General features: G+C 38.5%; 1 protein-coding gene across 2 annotated transcripts in view; it reads left to right on the top strand.

Annotated features, from left to right (window-relative positions):
- TNFSF13B (TNF superfamily member 13b) overlaps nt 1–19,211 on the top strand; it is a 79,031-nt gene that overhangs the window by 24,732 nt on the left and 35,088 nt on the right. The window contains exon 1 of one of the 2 annotated variants that reach the window (XM_077854979.1): nt 6,382–6,403. The exons of the other annotated variant lie outside the window; for it this stretch is intronic. The gene's annotated coding sequence lies outside the window, so the exon portion shown is untranslated. Of the gene's footprint in view, nt 1–6,381; nt 6,404–19,211 lie in introns of those variants that run through there. 2 annotated transcript variants of the gene reach the window in all.

Below are 19,211 nucleotides of genomic sequence, written 5' to 3'. Positions count from 1 at the left end.
TTTACAATCTGAATTAATGCAATACACTATGCATATTAATCTGCTTGGGCCACTATAACAGAACCCAGACTTGTGGTTTAAACAACAAGATTTACTTTGTCACCGTTTTGGAGGCTAGGAATTCATGATCAAGAAGCCAGCAAATTTGGTTTCTGGTAAGAGCTCTCCTCCTGGCTTACAGATGGCCTCCTTGTTGATGTATCCTCACAAGGCCTTTCTTCTGTGAGTAGATGGAGAAAGATCTCTTCCTCTTCTTGTGAGGACACCAGTTATCAAGGTCATGATTATGATCTTGGTTTACTTTATCCCATTAAGGTGTTTTTTTGTTTGTTTGTTTGTTTGTTTGTTTTTTTAAGGGAGGTGGAGGAGCAGAGGGAGAGGGAGAGCGAGAATGCTAAGCAGGCTCCATGCCCAGCACAGAGCCTGACATGGGGCTTGATCCCAGGACCCTGAGATCATGACGTGAGCTGAAATCAAGCATCAGACACTCAAATGACTGAGCTACCAGGTACCCCATTAACTTTATCCCTTAATGCAGTCTCACCTGGGGTAGGGCTCCAACATAGAAATATTTGGAGGACATAATTCAGTTTATAACACTGTGTGAAAAGAAGAAAGCATTTGACAGTATACAACACACCTTCTTGATGGAAAACACTCGATAAACTAGAAGTAGCAGGAAACTTAGGCCCATAATGAGTATTTACAAAATACTTGCAGCTAGCATCATGTTTGAAGGTGAAAGACTGGAAACCTTCCTCCGGATCAGGAACAAGACAAGGGTGTATACTCTTGCCACTTCTATTTAACATTATTCTGGAGGTTTTATGCAGACCAATTAGGCAAGAAAATAAAAAGTAGCCAGATCAGAAAAGAAGAAGTAACTATACCTATTTATAGATGAAATGATTTGTATATAGAAAATCCTAAAATCAGAACTAATCCCAATAAAATCAGAACTAATAAATGAGTTCAGCATGGTTTCAGGATTCAAGATCAAGGTACAAAAATCAATTTTATAACTATGCACTATTAATAAATAACCCAAACATGATAATATAGTGGGCTGGATTGTGTATCCCCTGCCAAAATTGATTTTTGACAAAAGTGCCAAGATAATTTGGTATTGAAAGTACAATCTCTTCAACAGATGTGTCACTGGGTCACTGGATACCCACATGCAAATGAATAATTTGGATTCCTACATGACACCATATAAAAAGTAAGTCAAAATGTAACAAACACTTAGAAGAAAACATAGCCCTAATCTTTTTGAGCTTGGATTAGGTAGGCAATGGTTTCTTAGCTATGACACTGAAACACAAGTGGCAAAAGAAAAAACTAGATAAATTGAGCTTGATAAAAAAAAAAAAAATTAAAGTCTGCCTGAACATTATAAAGAACATGAAAAAAACAACTTACACAATGATAGAAAATATGTAGATATCACATGACTGATAAGGGAATTCTTTCTAGAATATGCAAACATCTACAACTCAACAATATAAAGACAACTCCATTTAAAAATGGACAAAGGGGGATCCCTGGGTGGTGCAGTGGTTTAGCGCCTGCCTTTGGCCTGGGGCGCGATCCTGGAGACCCGGGATCGAGTCCCACGTTGGGCTCCCGGTGCATGGAGCCTGCTTCTCCCTCTGCCTCTGTCTCTGCCTCTCTCTCTCTCTCTCTCTCTCTGTGTGACTATCATAAATAAATAAATAAATAAATAAATAAATAAATAAATAAATAAAAATACCTTTAAAAATGGACAAAGGATTTGAATACATTCTCCAAAGAAGAATACAGGTGGCTAATAAGCACATAAAAAGATGCTCAATGTCATTAGTGATAAGGGAAATATGAATCACAACTACAATAAGATAGTACGTCACACCCACTAGGATGGACATAATCAAAGATGACAGCAAGCATCAGCAAGAATGTGGAGAAATTTTGAATGCTTACATTACTTGTGGGAATGTAAAATGGAGAAGACACTTTGGAAAATAGTCTAGCAGTTTCACAGAAGGTTAAGAATGGAGTTAGCATATGATCCAGGGTTTCTACTCCTGGGTATATAGCCAAGAGAACTGAAAATATATATTCACAGAAAAACTTTGTACACGATTGCTCATAGAAGCATTCATTGTTCATAATAACAAAAAAGTGGAACCAATCCAAATATGTGTTAAGTGATAATTTAATAAATAAAATGTGATGTATCCATACAGTGAATATACTGTTATTTTGCAATAAAAGGAAATGAAATACTGTTAGATGCTATAACATGAAGGAACCTTAAAAACATTATGTAAAATAAAAGAAGCTAGTCACAAAAGACTATATACAGTTGACTCCTGAATAATGCAGGTTTGAACTACAGTGACAAAGTTCCACTTTTACACAAAATTTCAAAATGTAAATACAGTATAATGCTGTATATGTATTTTCTCTTATGATTTTCTTTTTTTTTCTTATGATTTTCTTAACACCTTTCTTCTCTAGCTTTACTGTAAGAAAGAATACAGTATATAATACATATAAAGTACAAAATCTGTGTTAACTGCCATCTGTAAGGTTTTTGGTCAGCTATAGGCTATTAGTAATTAAGTTTTTGGGGAGTCCAAAGTCATACATGAATTTTTTTTTAGACTTTATTTATTTGTTCATGAAAGATACACACACAGAGAGAGAGGCAGAGACGCAGGCAGAGGGAGAAGCAGGCTCCACACAGGGAGCCTGACATGGGACTTGATCCCGGGTCTCCAGGATCACATCCTGGGCCGAAGGCAACGCTAAACCGCTGAGCCACCCCGGCTGCCCCATACATGAATTTTCAGCTGCATAGTGAGTCAGTATGCCTAACCCCCATTGTTGAAGGTTTAAGTGGACTATATGATTGCATTCATTTACAGTGTCCAAAGTAGGCAGCTCTGTTGAGACAAGAAGTAGATTAATGACCGAAGGGATATGAGGAGTGACTGCTGATGGACGGAGTTTCTTTTTGGGGTGGTGAAAATGTTCTAAAATAGATTATTATCTATCTCTACCTCAACTATGTGAAAATGCTGCAAATCATTGAATTGCCCCTCTTAATGGGTGAGTAGTGTTGCATGTAAATTATATCTCAATAAGGCTGTTATAATGGGTGAGACCATTTAGGGATATTTTAAGAAAAAAGCTTGGATTCAAATGATAATGTTGGATCTGGAGAGGAGTGGATGGATTCAAGATATACTTGGGATGTGGCTGATGGGAAGGAGTACAGAAGAATACAGAATTATTAGTTCTGTGTCTCTGCCTTTAATGCCTGGATGATGGGGAGAGCACAAGAAGGTTTTGACAGAAATGCTAGTTTAGGTTAATTTTATGATGAGTTTGAAGTGCTATAGAACAAAATAATGAACATTTCTCATTCTTTTAACTCCCCAGCACCCTTCCTTGCTTTGGCAGTTCTAGCTGAACTGGGCTCCCAATGTGGGGTACTCCTCTCACAGCAAAGATACAGGTTTCTGTGTGGGATCCAGACTTTGGGTCCAGACTTCGAGGTGGTGGGTAGTGACGTGGAAAAGAAAGGCTGTGGAAAACCCACACCAATGTAGGCAGTGGCAGAGAGCAGCAGCCAGATGTGGATTTCAGAGCCTCTGGCACCTTTGGTTCTAGAAGTAGTTTCCCAGAGATGGGAGTGTAAATGGTGGTGCAAGCTGAAAGATCTGTACTAGTGGCAATAGCAGTGGTAGTTTCATGGGCCCAATTCTGCATCATGATTAGGAGAGATATATAGATCTAGAGCCTCCAAGCATGATTCCCTGGTTCTTTACAAAGATTCTAGAAGTTACCCCAAATCTGTTCAGTGAAATCTTTTTCTATTTAATTAGCTAGAGATGATTTTTATCACTTGTACCTACGAGAAACCTGAAGGATATGATATCCAAGACACCATTAGATTTTGGGAAAGAGATCTAAAGATAGGCACTGAGGTAGCCATTAGTGATACCATAAAGATGGATAGTGTGCAACAATGGGAATGTACTTCATGCACTGAACCATATATTGAAAAAACAGATAAAGTGGTAAATTTCATGTATGTTTTACAGAAGTAACAAAAAGGGAGAAAGTTGAGGAAAAGAGTCTGAAAGGAAAGGCGGAACCTAGGACCTGGTGTGAGGAGCTTGAACATTTAAAGGCTAGGAGGAGAGAAGATATCCCTGGAAGAGAAAGAGAAAGATGTTTTCCTCACCTCTTGGCAGAGTAGCTGGCACTTGCTAGTTTTAGAACAAGGTTTGTTCAAAATGCGAATGAATGAATGAGCTTAATGCTCAGCTAGAGAGCTCTGGAGGTTGCTGAGTATTGATTGCTTATGCAAATACACATGGGTTATAAAAGTTGGTGTATCGTACCATGGTGAAAAAGATTAGCAAATTGGTGTCACAGCCCAGAACGGCCTCTTTTATTACAGTGCAGAGTTCGCAGGAACTGAAGACAGACAGGGGTACGCTCAGCCCAGCACCACTGACCCTGTATGTTGTGAGAGGCAGCACAGCACCTCTGAGACACTTTACTTAACAGTCATGACCCGTCACACATGCTTGCATTCAAAGCATTGTCAGTCTATTAAGATGTATTCATGAATTTAGGTTGTTATTAACAACCTTCATTACTGTTGGATCACCACAGCTTTATTTAATTAATAATGCCAGCTCCTTTCCGTTGACAATAAAAATGTCAGAGTTAATTTTTATGTTTCTTTTTCTCCTTTGCTGGATACTTAGGGGTGGCAGAAATGAACATATTCAGATAAAGTGTAAGAAAGAGAGACATGGTGGCATTTACATTTAGACGTTCTGTTACCTTGAAACTGTTTTATTTTGAAGTATAACCAATCCTTGAGAAAGAGCAGATCAAGGCAGTACTGGCTCTGCTGCCATCGTAGTAGGAGAGCGGGGAAGGCGGGGAGGCTGATTGGTCCAGAAAAACTATGTCCGGCCTTGTATCTGGATCCATTCACTTCTCTATGTGTATTTCAGTACTACTCTTGTTGGATCTTTGTAAGACAGTTTGGAAATCGTTTAGTGCAAATCTTTGATTTCTTTTTTAAGATTTTTTGACTGTTCTAAATCATTTGCATTTCTCTACACATTGAAATCAGCATGTTACTTTATAAAAAGAAAAAGTCTGCAAATTGACGAGCTATTTATTAATTTGGGTCAAATTAATATCCTAAAAATATGCATCTTTAGGCCTTAAGTTCTCTCAGCATCTTTTTTAAATTTATAATTTATCTTCAAGTAACACTTTGGTTTTTCCATCTCTTGCCCTTGTGCTTTTTTTGTCAAATATTTTGTCTCTATATAGCTTACATATTTATTATTATTTTGTCATAAGTTAGTTGCCTTTCTTTGTAGTAAAAATCATATAACAAAATTTACTATCTTAATAATTTTTAAGTGAACAGTACAGTAGTGATAGCTGTATGCACCTTGTGCGTCAGATCTCTAGAACATTTTTATCTTACAGAACTGGAACTCTGTACTCACTGAATAACTCTCTTTTTCCCCCTTCCCTAGCCCCTGACAAATGTCATTCTACTTTTTGTTCCTATGAACTTAACTACTTCAAATACCTCATGTAAGTGGAAGCAGGCAATATTGATCTTTTTGGGATTGACCTGTTTCACTTAGCACTATGTCCTCAAGGTTCATCCATGCTGCAACTCATGACCGGCTCTCCTTTTATTTTAAAGCTGTATTCCATTGTATGTATATATCACATTTTCTTTATCCAGTCACCAGTCAGTGGACATTTAGTTTCCACATCTTGGCTATTATGAATAATGTTTCAGTGAACATAAGTGTGCAAATATCTTTTTGAGATCCCATTTTCAATCATACTGGATATGTAGTAGGAAGTGAGATTTGCTGGATCATATAGTACCTCTATTTTTAATTTTTTGAGGAACCTTTATACTGTTTTCCAATAGCAGCTACAGTATTTTACATTCCTACCAACAGAGTACAAGGGTACCACTTTTTCCATATCCTTGCCAACACTTTATTTTCTGCTTTTTTTTTTTTGTCATTATAAGTGACCATCATATTAGTTGTGAAGTGGTATCTCATTGTGGTTTTGATTTGCATCTCCCTGATGATTAGTGATGTTGAGCATCTTTTTCTTGTGCTTGCTGACCTTGTGTATATCTTCTTTGGAGAAATGTCTATTCAAGTCTTTTGCCCATTTTTAAGTCAGTTTTTTTTTGGGGGGGGGGTTGCTGCTGTTGTTGCTAGTTGTAGTTCTTTATATATCCTGAATATTACTGCCTTATTCGATATATTATTTGCAGTATTTTTTCATTCTTTAGGTTGCTTCTACATTTTGCTGTTTCCTTGGCTATGCAAAAGTTTTTAAGGTTGGTATATTCCCAATTGTCTATTTCTGCTTTTTTATACTTATTCCTTTGGTGCCATGTCTAAGAAATCACTGTGAAATCCAACATCACGAGATTTTTTCCTGTATGCTTTTTGTTCTACAGGTTTATAGTTTCAGGTATTAAGTTTAAGTCTTTAATCTATTTCAAGCTAGTTTTTGTATATGGTATTAATGGAAAGGTCCCACTTTATTCTTTTGAAGGTGGATATCCAGTTTTCCCAGCACCATTTGTTGAAGAGAGAGTATCCTTTCCCCGTTGTGTAGCTCTGGCAACCTGGTCAAAGATCATTTAATCATCTACATGGCTATGCATTTTTTTTTCTGTCTATTCTATTCCCTTGGTCTGTGTATCTAGTTTTGTTTTGTTTTTAAGATTTTATTTATTTATTCATGAGAGACAGAGAGAGAGAAAGGCAGAGGCACAGGCAGAGGGAGAAGCAAGCTCCATGCAGGGAGCCTGACCTGGGACTCGATTCCAGGTCTCCAGGATCACGCCCTGGGCTGAAGGCAGTGCTAAACCGGTGAGCCACCCGGGCTGCCCTGTGTATCTAGTTTTGTATCAGAAACATGCTGTTTTAATTATCATAACATTATACTATGTTTTGAAATCAAGAAGTGTGAAGATGTTAGTTTTGTTTCGTTTTGTTTTTCTGTTAGGATTGTTTTGGCTATTTGGAGTCCTTTGAAATTCTATATGAATTTTACTATGATTATTTCTATTTTTGCAAAAAAAATGCCATCGACACTTTGACAGGGATTGCATTAAATCTGTAGTTCACTTAGAGCATGTTATAGACATTTTAACAATACTAAATCTTCCAATCCATGAACACAGTGTATTTTTATTTATTTCTGTCTTGTTTGATTACTTTCAGCAATGTTTTGTAGTTTTCAGCATACAAGTCTTTTGCCTACTTGGTTAAGTTTATTCCTGATTATTTTATTCTTTTTAAATGCTATCGTAGATGGGATTGTATCTAAAATTTCCTTCAAGTTGTTCATTGTTATTAGACAGAAGACCAACTGATTTTTGTGTTGATTTATATTGTACAACTTTGCTGAATTTATTAGTTCTAATAGTTTTTTTTTAATTGAATCCTGTCTTCTACATATAAGATCATGTCATCTGTAAACAGAGATGGTTTTATTACTTCCTCTCCAATTTTGGTTGCCTTTTATTTCTTGCCTAATTGCTCTGGCTGGGACTTCCTATATAGTTTTAAATAAAAGTGTCAAAAAAAAAAAAAAGTGTCAAGAATGGGCATTCTGCCCTTATTGCTAACCTTAGAAGGAAAGCTGTCAGTTTTTCACCATTGAGTATGATGTCAGATGTGGGCTTTTAATATATGGCTTTTATTATGTTGAGTTAATATTCTTCTAGTTTAGTTTGTTAAGTGTTATACCATGAAAGAGTGCGCGGTTTTGTTAAATGCCAACAAAAGCAGACCCTAGCATGACCATTTTGATCAAAGAATCAATGGATGAAGCTTCTTTCTGGCCTGCTCTGGGGTCAGATGGACTCACATCTATGCTCTCACTTAGCAGATTGACTTCTGCTGTGCTTGGATTTAGTCCATAATTGGTGCCATCAGAGATGCCTTCAGCTCCACTACTCAGTTCTCGAGCTGTCCATGGGGCAGGTTATCTGAGAGGGGAATGTAGGAAAAGGAAGGAGGACATGATGAGTATCTTTAGTACAAGTATATTTCTTTTAGAATGTATGAATTCTAGGAAGATTTGTTGGCAATTATATTTTAAAACCATAAGAATTTAATTTTCAGTAAAATTCGTGAAGAATAAGGACATTTTAGTATAGAGATAGCTAGAATAGCAGTTTTATTTGGTGTCAGTGTATGAACAATGCACTGTTTCATTTTTCAAGGTTAATAGGAATGAAATTTAAGTGGTTGTTAAGATCCTGTGCTGACAAGGGTAGGAGAAAGTGTAGCTGCAGGATTAAGAATTGTTACATTTTTGGAGACCAAATTGCATCTATGTATTGAAATTGAAGATTCATTTCATTACTTTTAACCCAGTGTTTTCACTTTGGGGAGCCTATCCCTAAAATATAAGTAGATGAAGGCATGTGTAAAAGTATAATGTAGCATTTTTGGAGTAGCCAGAATAAACAAGCAAGCAAGCAAATAAAAAACCTACAGAACAGCTTGAAACTCCATCAGTGGGAAATAATAAATTATAGAAGGAACTAACTCTTTTTTTTTGATCTGCAGAAATACTCATGATATATTACTGAAACAAATAAGTTGCAGTGTAATGTGAATAGTAATAGTCTCTTAGGAGGCCTATACATATGTAAGAAGGTTCCGATAACCTTTTTTTTTTTTTTTTTAGATTTATTTATTTATTTGAGAGAGAGAGAGAGAAAATATATGTGAACAGGGGGGTAGGGGCAGAAGGAAAGAATCTCAAGCAGATGCCCCACTGAACATGATGCCTGACTTGGGACTTGATCTCAGAACCCTGAGATCATGACCTGAGCCAGATTCAAGAGTCAACTGCTTAACTGACTGAGGCACGCAGGCACCCCCTTTTCCAACAGTTTTTATGTTTCTTATAAAACCTAAATTGTTATACAGACAAGGTCATTCTACATAATAATTAACCAACCTTAATTCATTAAATCTGATTAATTGGCATGCATCACATTTGCCATACAGAAGTATAATAAATTACCAGAAATCTAATGTATTGTTAATCTAAGTTGTGCTGATAAGATTCCGATATAAAAATTTCCATAAGTAGACAAGTGCACATTTAGATATACACTAGCCTAAATTCTTGATTATATAGATGTGGCCAAATTAAAGACATGTAGCCTACACAATGGGTACTATTTACTGCATTCTTTCCATGTATGGAGCGTCTATGATACATCTGTCATTGTACTATTTTGGTTCTATAAAGGCAAGCAAAATAGACTCACCTTCTGCCTTCATGGAGTTTGGGGAGATAAACAATTAACAGGCAAATAAAGAAATATATGCACATGCAATACAAATACACAGTAAGTGTTATAATCGGAAAGAATAGAATTCCCTGAAAAAGAATTGACTCCCTTCTACTTGGAAACAGGAAACATCATATGTTGTTTTATTTCTTTTTTGTTGTTGTTCTTTTAAGACTTTAAGTAATCTCTACACCCAATGTGGCCCTCAAACCCACCATCCCGAGGTCAAGAGTCACACACTCTGTGGACTCAGCTGCCAGGTGCAGCCTCTGTTTCTCTAAATCAAACTAACCTGCCTCAGCCTCCCTGACCTGTCTGGCTATATCATCAGTCTAGGTGATTGAATGGAGAATGGTTCTGGTGGAATCTGGGAATGGTTGCTGGTCGAAGAGCCATCAGACCGACCTGGAGCAGTGCTTCTGATTTTCAGTATATTATGACAACTGCTGAAGTGCTTGCTGTCTAAGCCTGTGTTGGGTGATTCTAATCCTGAGTTCACTGTAAAGCAGTGTCACTCTTTCCATACCAGGCTCAGTCAGGAGATCATGTTCCATGGCTTCTAAGGACACAATTTGTCTCTGGTGCCCACACCCACACAGGCACCTGTTAGAGGCCCTACATGATGGCAGACATGGGTGTCCCTCCTTGATGGAAGCTACCCCCTTGTCTTTCCAGTCTCTATTCTGAATGTGTATCTATCAGAAACTGACATAAATGCTATGTAGTTTGAAAATCCACATCAAAAGAGCATGTGGTGGGCACAGACCCTGAAGGATTAGAGTGGAAAACAGCTGATCTGCCTTTTGGAAGGAAGGATAGAAGCAAGAGACACATCATTAAAGCTGGCACAGTTGTTTAGCTGGATTGTTTTCATACCAGAAACTCCACTGCAAATTCAATGCTATATACAAGAAATAATGGCTAAATGAAAAATCTGCTTTTTATATGATGATCAGCTTTGTGTCATCATTTTACTTTTGAGAAAAAGGATAATTACGCACATAGACAAAGACTGAGGTGACATCTTCAACATTTGCTTTCCCTAGAACTTGTAAATAGAAAAAAGTGCTTGATCTTTTGTTTCATTTTGGGGAGGTTACAAAATGTTCATGCCTACTGAGATGTTGAAATAACAGTAAAATGAGTAAGCATTCACTTGTCACTTAGAGTCAGAATTTGGGCATATTTTTTTTAGAATTTTTTTTTTAAAAGATTTTATTTATGTATACATGAGAGACACAGAAAGAGAGGCAGAGACACAGGCAGAGGGAGAAGCAGGCTCCATGCAGGGAGCCTGATTTGGGATTCGATCCTGGGACTCCGGGATGACGCCCTGAGTCAAAGGCAGACGCTCAACCGCTGAGCCACCCGGCATCCCAATTTGGGCATATTTTGCTTCACCCATGTCAATCTGCTACATCCATCAAGTATCTATTCTTTTATGTTGAACTATTGTAAAGTAAGTAGTGTGATGACACTTTACCCATTAATACTTCAGTGTGCATCACCTAAGAATGAGGATGTCCCCCTGCATAAGCACATTATCAATATTACACCTATAATGATGAACAATAAAGTAGCCAATTCATATTCATCTCCCCTCATTCTCTCCCTATATGTCTTTGAAGCTTTTGTTTTTTAACTGAGATCTTCATCTGCTTGTACATTGCATTTGGGGTTTATGTTTTGTATTAGAAAAGAAACTATAATAGATTAAAAATATGCAAGTTCACCTTTTAAAAGTAGGATGGTCCACTGGACAAGAATAACAAATCCAAAGGAAAATAGTTCTTCAGAGGAGTGGTCAAGCACCAGGGCTGAGACAGTAGAGTTCAGATTGACAGTACATGTCCTGATTTGTCCTGACCAAGGACACAGTGACCTACAGAGTGTGGGTATTTAGAGCAGATGTGTCCTTATAGAGGATGTGGATTTCTTTTGCTAACATGGGTAGATAACAATTACTATGAAATAATCCAACTAATGTGTTTCTAATTTTGCTTCACTAGTGTGTTTGCAAATGAATCAGCATATTTGAGGAAGTTGCAGCTCACTGAACACCGTGTATAGTTTCATTTCACATTGTAAATAAATTAGCATTCATTTAAAAAAAATAATTTAGAAAAAAATATATATGTGTGTGTTTGACCCTGGTTCGTAAATCCCTTGAGATATCCTAGATGATAGCAGTGTCTTCTGTTCTAATTAGGTGACTCTTGGTAGGCTCCTGCATGGAGCTGATCACCAAGAAAACCAATCCATGATTAGAAGCTTGGGATTTTCAGCACCCTATCATCTCCCTTCTCCAGAGAGGAGAGAGGGTCTGGAAATGGAGTTAATGATCCATAGTACCCAAGGAAGCTTTCATAAAAATCCTAGGAGCATTGGATTTGGAGAGCTTCTGGGTTGGTGAGAGCATAGCGGTGCTGGGAGAGTGGTGTTCTTGAGGAGGGCATGGATACGCCACACCCCCTCCCACTTACCTTGCTATGTGCACCCCCCTCCATCTGGATATTTCTGTATCCTTTATCATATTCTTCTATAACAAACTGCTAAGTAGTAAGTAGACTCTTGTCCTGAATTCTGTGAGCTGCTCTAACAAATTAGTCAAACCAGAGGCGGGATGGTAAGGACCTCTGATTTAGAGTGTCTCCATCTGAAGCACATGTGACACCCTGAACTTATCATTGGCGTCCGAAGTGAGGTGGAGGCAATCTGAAGTGACTGAGCCCTTAACCTGTGGGATCTGATCCTGTCTCCAGGTAGATGGTGTCAGAACTGGGGTAAATTGTAGGACACCTGTCTGGTTTTGTGGAGAATCACTGATGGGGGAGAACACCCATACATCTGATGTTAGAAGTGTTGTGAGTATGGTAACTACGTGACAGTAAAAGAGATGCATAGGAGGATGACAGAGGTTTTCTTTACGAGCATATTTGAGAAAATTTGCCAATCAGCAAGCAAGAACTATGTGTCTATCTGTAGCTTTATTTCATAGTGCAAACAAGTTAACGTGTGCTTTTTTCTAAGGTAATTTTTTAAAGAGCTTTAACGTTGTCCATGGCTCTTCACTAATCAGGGAAATGGAAATCAAAACGACAATGACATATCAGTTCACATCCATTAGGATGGCGACTATCAAGAAATAGGAAGTAGCACTTGTTGGCAGGGATGTGGGGGAATTGGAACCACTTTGCACTGTTGGTGGGAATGAAAACTGGTGCAGCCACTGTGGAAAACAGTATGGAGGTTCTTCAAAAGATTAAAAATAGAGATACCATCTGATTCAGCAATTCTACTTCTGTGTATATATATCCAAAGGAATTGAAAATGGGACCTCCAAGAACTATTTACACAAGAACATTCTAGCAGTATTCAATAGTTCAAATGTGGAAGCAATCCAAGTTGATCATCCCTCACTGATGGATGAGTGGATAAACAAAATGTATTGCATTAGACAGAGTTCTTCCCAGAAACAACAGAGTAAGTGTATATATGCACATGTTATAATACTAATGCATATATTCTAATGCAAATCCAAAGGCCTAAGAACCCGGAGAGCTGATGCTGACAGTTCCAGTCTGAAAGTTAGCAGACTCCAGACCCCAGAAGAGCCCATTTCAGTTCAAGTCTGAAGACAGGAAAAGACCTATATCCCAGCCCTGCAGTCAAGCAGGTGCAATTCCCTCTTATTTGGAATAAGTAGCTTTGTTCGGGCCATCAACAGAGTGAACAGGGACACACACATTAATCATAGACATACATACCCACAATTAAATATTATCTGGCCTTGAAAAGGAAGGAGATTCTGATATAAGCCATAACATGGGTGAACCATGAGGATACTATGCTCAGTGAAATAAGCTAGTCACAAAAAGACAAATACTATATGGTTCCACTTATCTGAGTATCTAGAATAGTCAACATCATAGAGACCAAATGAAGAATGATGGTTATCAGGTATGGGGCAGAGTAGTTGTTAGTTTAACGAGAATAGAGGTTCAGTTTTGCAAGATGAAAAAGTTTTGGAGATGGTTGGTGGCAGTGGTTGCACAACAGTGAGAGATGGTAAGTTTTATTTTGTAGGTTTTTTAACACCATAAAAAACAATCTAGGGCCAGAGAGGCGTTATAGGCAAAGGACAGTTGTGGGAACCAAAATACCTTTCTCTATACCGAATGGGGTGTTGCACACACTTTGCCACCTTCTGGAGCCTGAGATGATGTGTAAGTTTTCTTTGTGATGCAAAACCCAAGACGTGCAGAAGTTTCCCAAAGTGAAATAGGTTTCCTTGTCTGAGTTGGGGTGAAAATGATAAATTTAAAAATCAACTATGTTAAAGAGAAATCAAAGAGTGCCTTTATAAAGGGTCAGGTGGTAAATTTTATGTTATTTGTATTTTAATGCAATTTTATAAAAAGTGAAAAACCATCTATAGTTAATGATTTAAGGTTAGTGTTCTGAAATGGTAAAGGATTTTTTAAAAACTTATTAAGTAATCTCTACCCTCAACAGGGGGCTCCAACTTACCACCCCATGATCAAGAGTCCACACTCTACCAGCTGATCCAGCCAGGCATCCTGAAATGATGGAGGATTTTAATTTTTTTTAATTTTATTTATTTATTCATGAGAGATACAGAGGGGGAGAGAGAGAGAGAGAGAGAGAGAGAGAGAGTCAGAGACACAGGCAGAGGGAGAAGCAGGCTCCACACAGGGAGCCCGATGTGGGACTCGATCCCGGGTCTCCAGGATCACACCCTGGGCTGAAGGCGGCGCTAAACCGCTGAGCCACCCAGGCCGCCTGGTGGAAGATTTTAATAGTCACTAGCAGATTTACTTGTCATTCTTGGTTAAGTATCACGAGAACTGCTGGTTGATAAGTGACAATGAGAATTTTGCAGGAATTTTAGGCTGCATCATGATTGCTTCTCCTAAGTGTGGAAATACCAACATGAGTCTGGATTGTGTTTAATTTTTGAAGCTATTAGAAGCCCATTATTCAGTTTAAAATATGTAAACAGCTGAAGCCGTGAGATAACAGATTATGCTTTTGGTTAAAATTCTGGAAATCACCCTCTTTTTTTACACTAGTGGTGGAACAAAGAAACCTGTTTTTAAGATAAATAGACAAAAGTCAGTTCATTTTAAATGCAGAAAATTCAGAAGTAATCAACAATAAGGTTGATGAATTTTTACTAACATATAAGTTTTATGACTCCACACAATTATCTAACACAACTTTTACAAATTATCATATAAATTAGTTGGACCATCATTTTGGTAATGAAACAGTTTGAGAACAAGAGGGTCTTTTATTTAGCCTTATGTTTTGAGTAGTGGGAAAACACACCAAAGAAGTTGCCTGTTGCCAATAGAGGACTAAACATAACAAGATTTAATTCTCTTTGAGATAATGTCTATATGTCCTTTTCTATTGTTTCCGCCTCCCATGGATAAGTTCTTAGTGGCAGGACCGTTGCATCCAACCAAGTTCGTTTGTGTTTTCAGTGTTACTAGGTATTGCCAGAGTCGTTTCCAAAACAACTTTTTTATTTTGCACTTTTGAAAGAGTTCTGACATTCCAACTAGAAATACACAATTAAAAACTAACCATCAATGCTGATTACCTTTATTAATTTTCTTTATAATTATTAACTTCGTGGATTGTTTTGGCTTATTTTATTCCTCTTATGATTTCTTCAGAATATTCTTGGGTTTTGACGATAGCTTTGTTTTTAGAGCTCTGATCTCGTTAGCATTGCCATTTTAATATACATTGTTCCCTTTTTTCATCATTTTCCAATTCTGACTTCAGTTTTGCAAACATCTTTGATTCAGATTTTATCTGTGATTGCAGTTTTACATTTTCAAGTAACTCTTTGGTGAGCTTTTTAAATGATTTTTATTAAACTATAATCAGCGAATGTGATATTTCAGTTTTCTATTGCTAAGTGACAAACCACCCTGATTTTGTGGATTCTAACAGTGATGATTGATCATTTTTGTGATTCTGTGGCTTTCTGGTTGATGCATCTCCTGGTCCCACCTACCTCATTATCTTAGTTGCCTGTCCCTGGCAGCCACGAGATCTGCAAAGCTCAAGATGGCCTCCCTCACATGTTGGCCACTAGATGCTGGCTCTTGGCTGGGAACACTCCCGTGTCTTCCTATCCCACAGTGGATAGACTGGCTTTCTTACCCTGGGACCCTGGGGTGCTTCTCAGTAACTTTCTTACATGGTGGTCTCAGGAAAACAGCCCAAGAGAGTATAAATTGGAACTCGGTTGCATCTCCCATACTCTGCTGGTCAGAGCAACTCACAAGCTCATTTCAGACTCAGGGGGCAAGGAAATAGAGAACTTTTTTGATAGGAAAAGGCTCAGAGTTTCATGGCACCTTTGGACTTCCCACCAAATGGTTTATTCTCACAGTCTTCCAAAACTACCCACCGTCCAGCTGCCTCTGGCCCCCCCTGCAGTTAGGCTCCCCCTGGGAGCTGGTAGGAATCACAGAAGGACAGATCCACACTGCTTCCCCAGGAACACCCCGGGATCCCCTTGGGTTGTGCGAGGTGATTCCCTTCCCATGCAGACACCCACAGTGCTGGTTTCCTGTCCTCCCTGTCGAGGGAGGTGACCGAGTGGGGTCTGGTTCCTTCCAGAGAAGACCCATCCATTATGCCCGTCTGCACATGGCAGCACTGGTCATCATGTTACCTTTTGAAGATCCCTACACAACGAAATAACTGACGTTATAAAAAAAAAAAAAAAAAAAGTAAAACTGGAAAGAAGACTCTTAGTGAATGCATCTAGCTTTCCCAGCTGTGGCTACCGACCTTTTCTCTTTATATTGTGGTTTTTAAAATGTGGACGTGTGGAAAAAATCTGAACGAACATTCAAACCCATTCAGCACAAAGAGTCTGTAATTGCAGACCTATAAATATCCTCAAGCGAACAGAATTTGTTAAGGATGCCCCAGGAGCCTCCGCATTTAATCATGTAGCAAACCGGCTGAAAGAATAAGGAAAATCTATGACTTAATATAGAAAATCCCTGAATAGGGAACAGGAAGATTGATTACTTCAGCAGCTCAGCAGTGTGGTGAGAGACCCAGGTCTCTTCCTGACTCTGTGCTCCTACCCGCAGCCTGGCAGTCAGGCCAGCTAACACACTTCCAGGTTGTCCTGTGACGACGTGTGCCAGAGCAGGAGTTCCTTCTGTTTCTCCTGAAAGATGATGAACTCTCTCTCATGAGCCCCCCGCACACCTGGTTGTGAGGAACCTCGCCACTTGGTCCATGCTGAGCAACCAAAGACAATGTGTATGGAATCACCAGGCTTGCAGTTCAGTAATTAGGATTTAAAGTGCAACTGGTCAGCATCCCACAAAGACAGACACCTAAACAAAATCAGTTTCTACCCTACAACCCAGCAATTGTACTATTAGGTGTTTTTCCAAAGGATATAAGGATGCTGATTCCACCCAAAAAATGCTGATTCAAGGGGGCACATGCACCCCAATGTTGGTAGCAGCACTGTCCACAGTAACCAGATTATGGGCGACACCCAAATGTCCATCGACTGATGAATGGATAAAGAAGATGCAGGGGGTGGAATCCCTGGGTGGCTCGGCGGTTAGCGCCTGCCTTTGGCCCAGGGCGCGATCCTGGAGTCCTGGGATTGAGTCCCACGTCGGGCTCCCGGCATGGAGCCTGCTTCTCCCTCCTTCCGTGTCTCTGCCTCTCTCTCTCTCTCTCTGTCTATCATAAATAAATTAATTAATTTAAAAAAAGCAGATGCAGGGGATACACACACACACACACACACACATATATATACACATACATATATACATACATAAATGGATTACTCAGCCATGAAAAAGAATGAACTATTGCCATTTGCAATGATGTGGAAGGAACTAGAGGGTATTATGCTGAGCAAAATAAATCAGTCAGAGAAAGACAAATACCATATGATTTCACTCATATGTGCAATTTAAGAAATAAATATGTGCAGTTTAAGAAATAAAACAGATGAACATAGGGGAAGGGGAAGAAAAATAAAATAAGATAAAAACAGAGAGGGAAGCAAACCATAAGAGAGTCTTAACAATAGGAGACAAACTGAGGGTTGCTAGAGGGGAGGTGGGCAGGGAGATGGGGTAACTGGGTGATGGGCATTAAGGAGGGCACTTGGGATGTGCACTGGGTGTTATATGTAAGTGATAAGTCACTGAAATCTACTCCTGAAACCAGTACATTATATGTGAACTAACTTGCATTAGTTTATGAGAGAGAGAGAGAGAGAAAGAGTGCACATATAGGCAGGGGCTGGGGGAGGGGCAGAGGTAGAGAGAGAGAAAGAGACTTTTAAGCAGGCTCCATGCCCAGAGAGAAGTCTGATATGTGGTTTGATCTCACAACCCTGAGATCATGACCTGAGCCGAAATCAAGAGTTGGACACGTAACCAATTGTGCCACCAAGTGCCCCTTGAATTTAAGTTAAAAAAAAATAATAAAGTGGTGCTGAAGGTAGGAAAAAAAATCAGTTTCTAGATTTTGGGCAGAAAAGAGTCTGTTTAGATGGTGAAGCAACCTTAGGCATGCAGACATACATGTCTGACCTGGGCACTCCACCTCCATCACTTTACTTCTGACTTTTATTGAACAAAATTTCAAATAAATTATTTTAAATGTTTGCAAGTTCTGCCTTAATAATTTTTAGAGGCAGAGGGTAAGACTTCTTGCATGAAATCTTACAGAGATTCATTACTCTACTTCTACTCGATTGAAACAATTACTCTATCGTTTCTCTAAGTGTTTTCGAGATGGGTTGAATATGACCAGTTTTTATTCAAGTGTCCCTAGGTGTGAGTGTGTATTCTGTGGTCTTATATGTGGCATGGACAGATTCATTCATGTATATGGAATAGGTAGATGATGGCATTGACTGACACATACCCACCTTAATACTAATTAAAATTTTATTCATGTTGGTGTTACAAGGGGAAAGAAGAGCAAACTAAACTGCACTATCATTGAAAATAGTATTGAGGTCGACAGAAATTTATTGAAAGCACACATTTAAACACTGTTGTTCAACAGCATTACGTCTGAAAGCAGCGCCCCAACAAACTAAAGACATATTTGCAAATGAAACTAAATCATTAACAAAAGTGGATGTTTTTCCCAAGAGTGACACAAATTAAGCTCCAGTAAATGCACATGCTCCTCTTTTTAGTGTAACTATTGAGAAATAGGAATCAGCATTGCCCAGATTATTTTTTTGTACACAAAATGACCAGAAAAATACATCATTACTTCACAGTTACCAGGTGATTAGCATTTAGCCTTACAAATCAGTTTCACTGACTGCATATATATTTCCAAAAGAAAACAACATGATTGTTTCTCAAATGTAATAATTATTTGTATCCAGATGTTTACCACGTTTTGAGCTCTTTAGGAAGCCAGTTTTACCGAGATCCATTGTAGCTACATCCACATATCTAGAAGAGCTCTTGTTCACGTAGTTGAGAGGTCCACATCCTCAATAAAGATAATTTATCCTCAAAGAAGAGGTCTAAGAGAGGTTTCCTAAAGGCGCTAAATGTTCATAATACTATTAAGCCAGAAGTTCCTAATTACGTTTTTTTTTTAATATTTTATTCTCTGGTTCACACCCTTGGATAAACTCATAACTTAAATTCTTTTCACCTATACTCTTACATGTTCCTATCTGCCCAGTCCTGAGTGGATGGGACAAGCAATACGGATTCATTTATTACAAGTGGTGTAGCTGTGATACACGGGAATA

Source organism: Canis aureus, chromosome 17 (assembly GCF_053574225.1).
Source record: "Canis aureus isolate CA01 chromosome 17, VMU_Caureus_v.1.0, whole genome shotgun sequence".
NCBI lineage: Eukaryota > Metazoa > Chordata > Mammalia > Carnivora > Canidae > Canis > Canis aureus.
The sequence above is the reverse complement of the archived record's forward strand: the minus strand, read 5'-3'. Positions and strand labels throughout refer to the sequence as shown.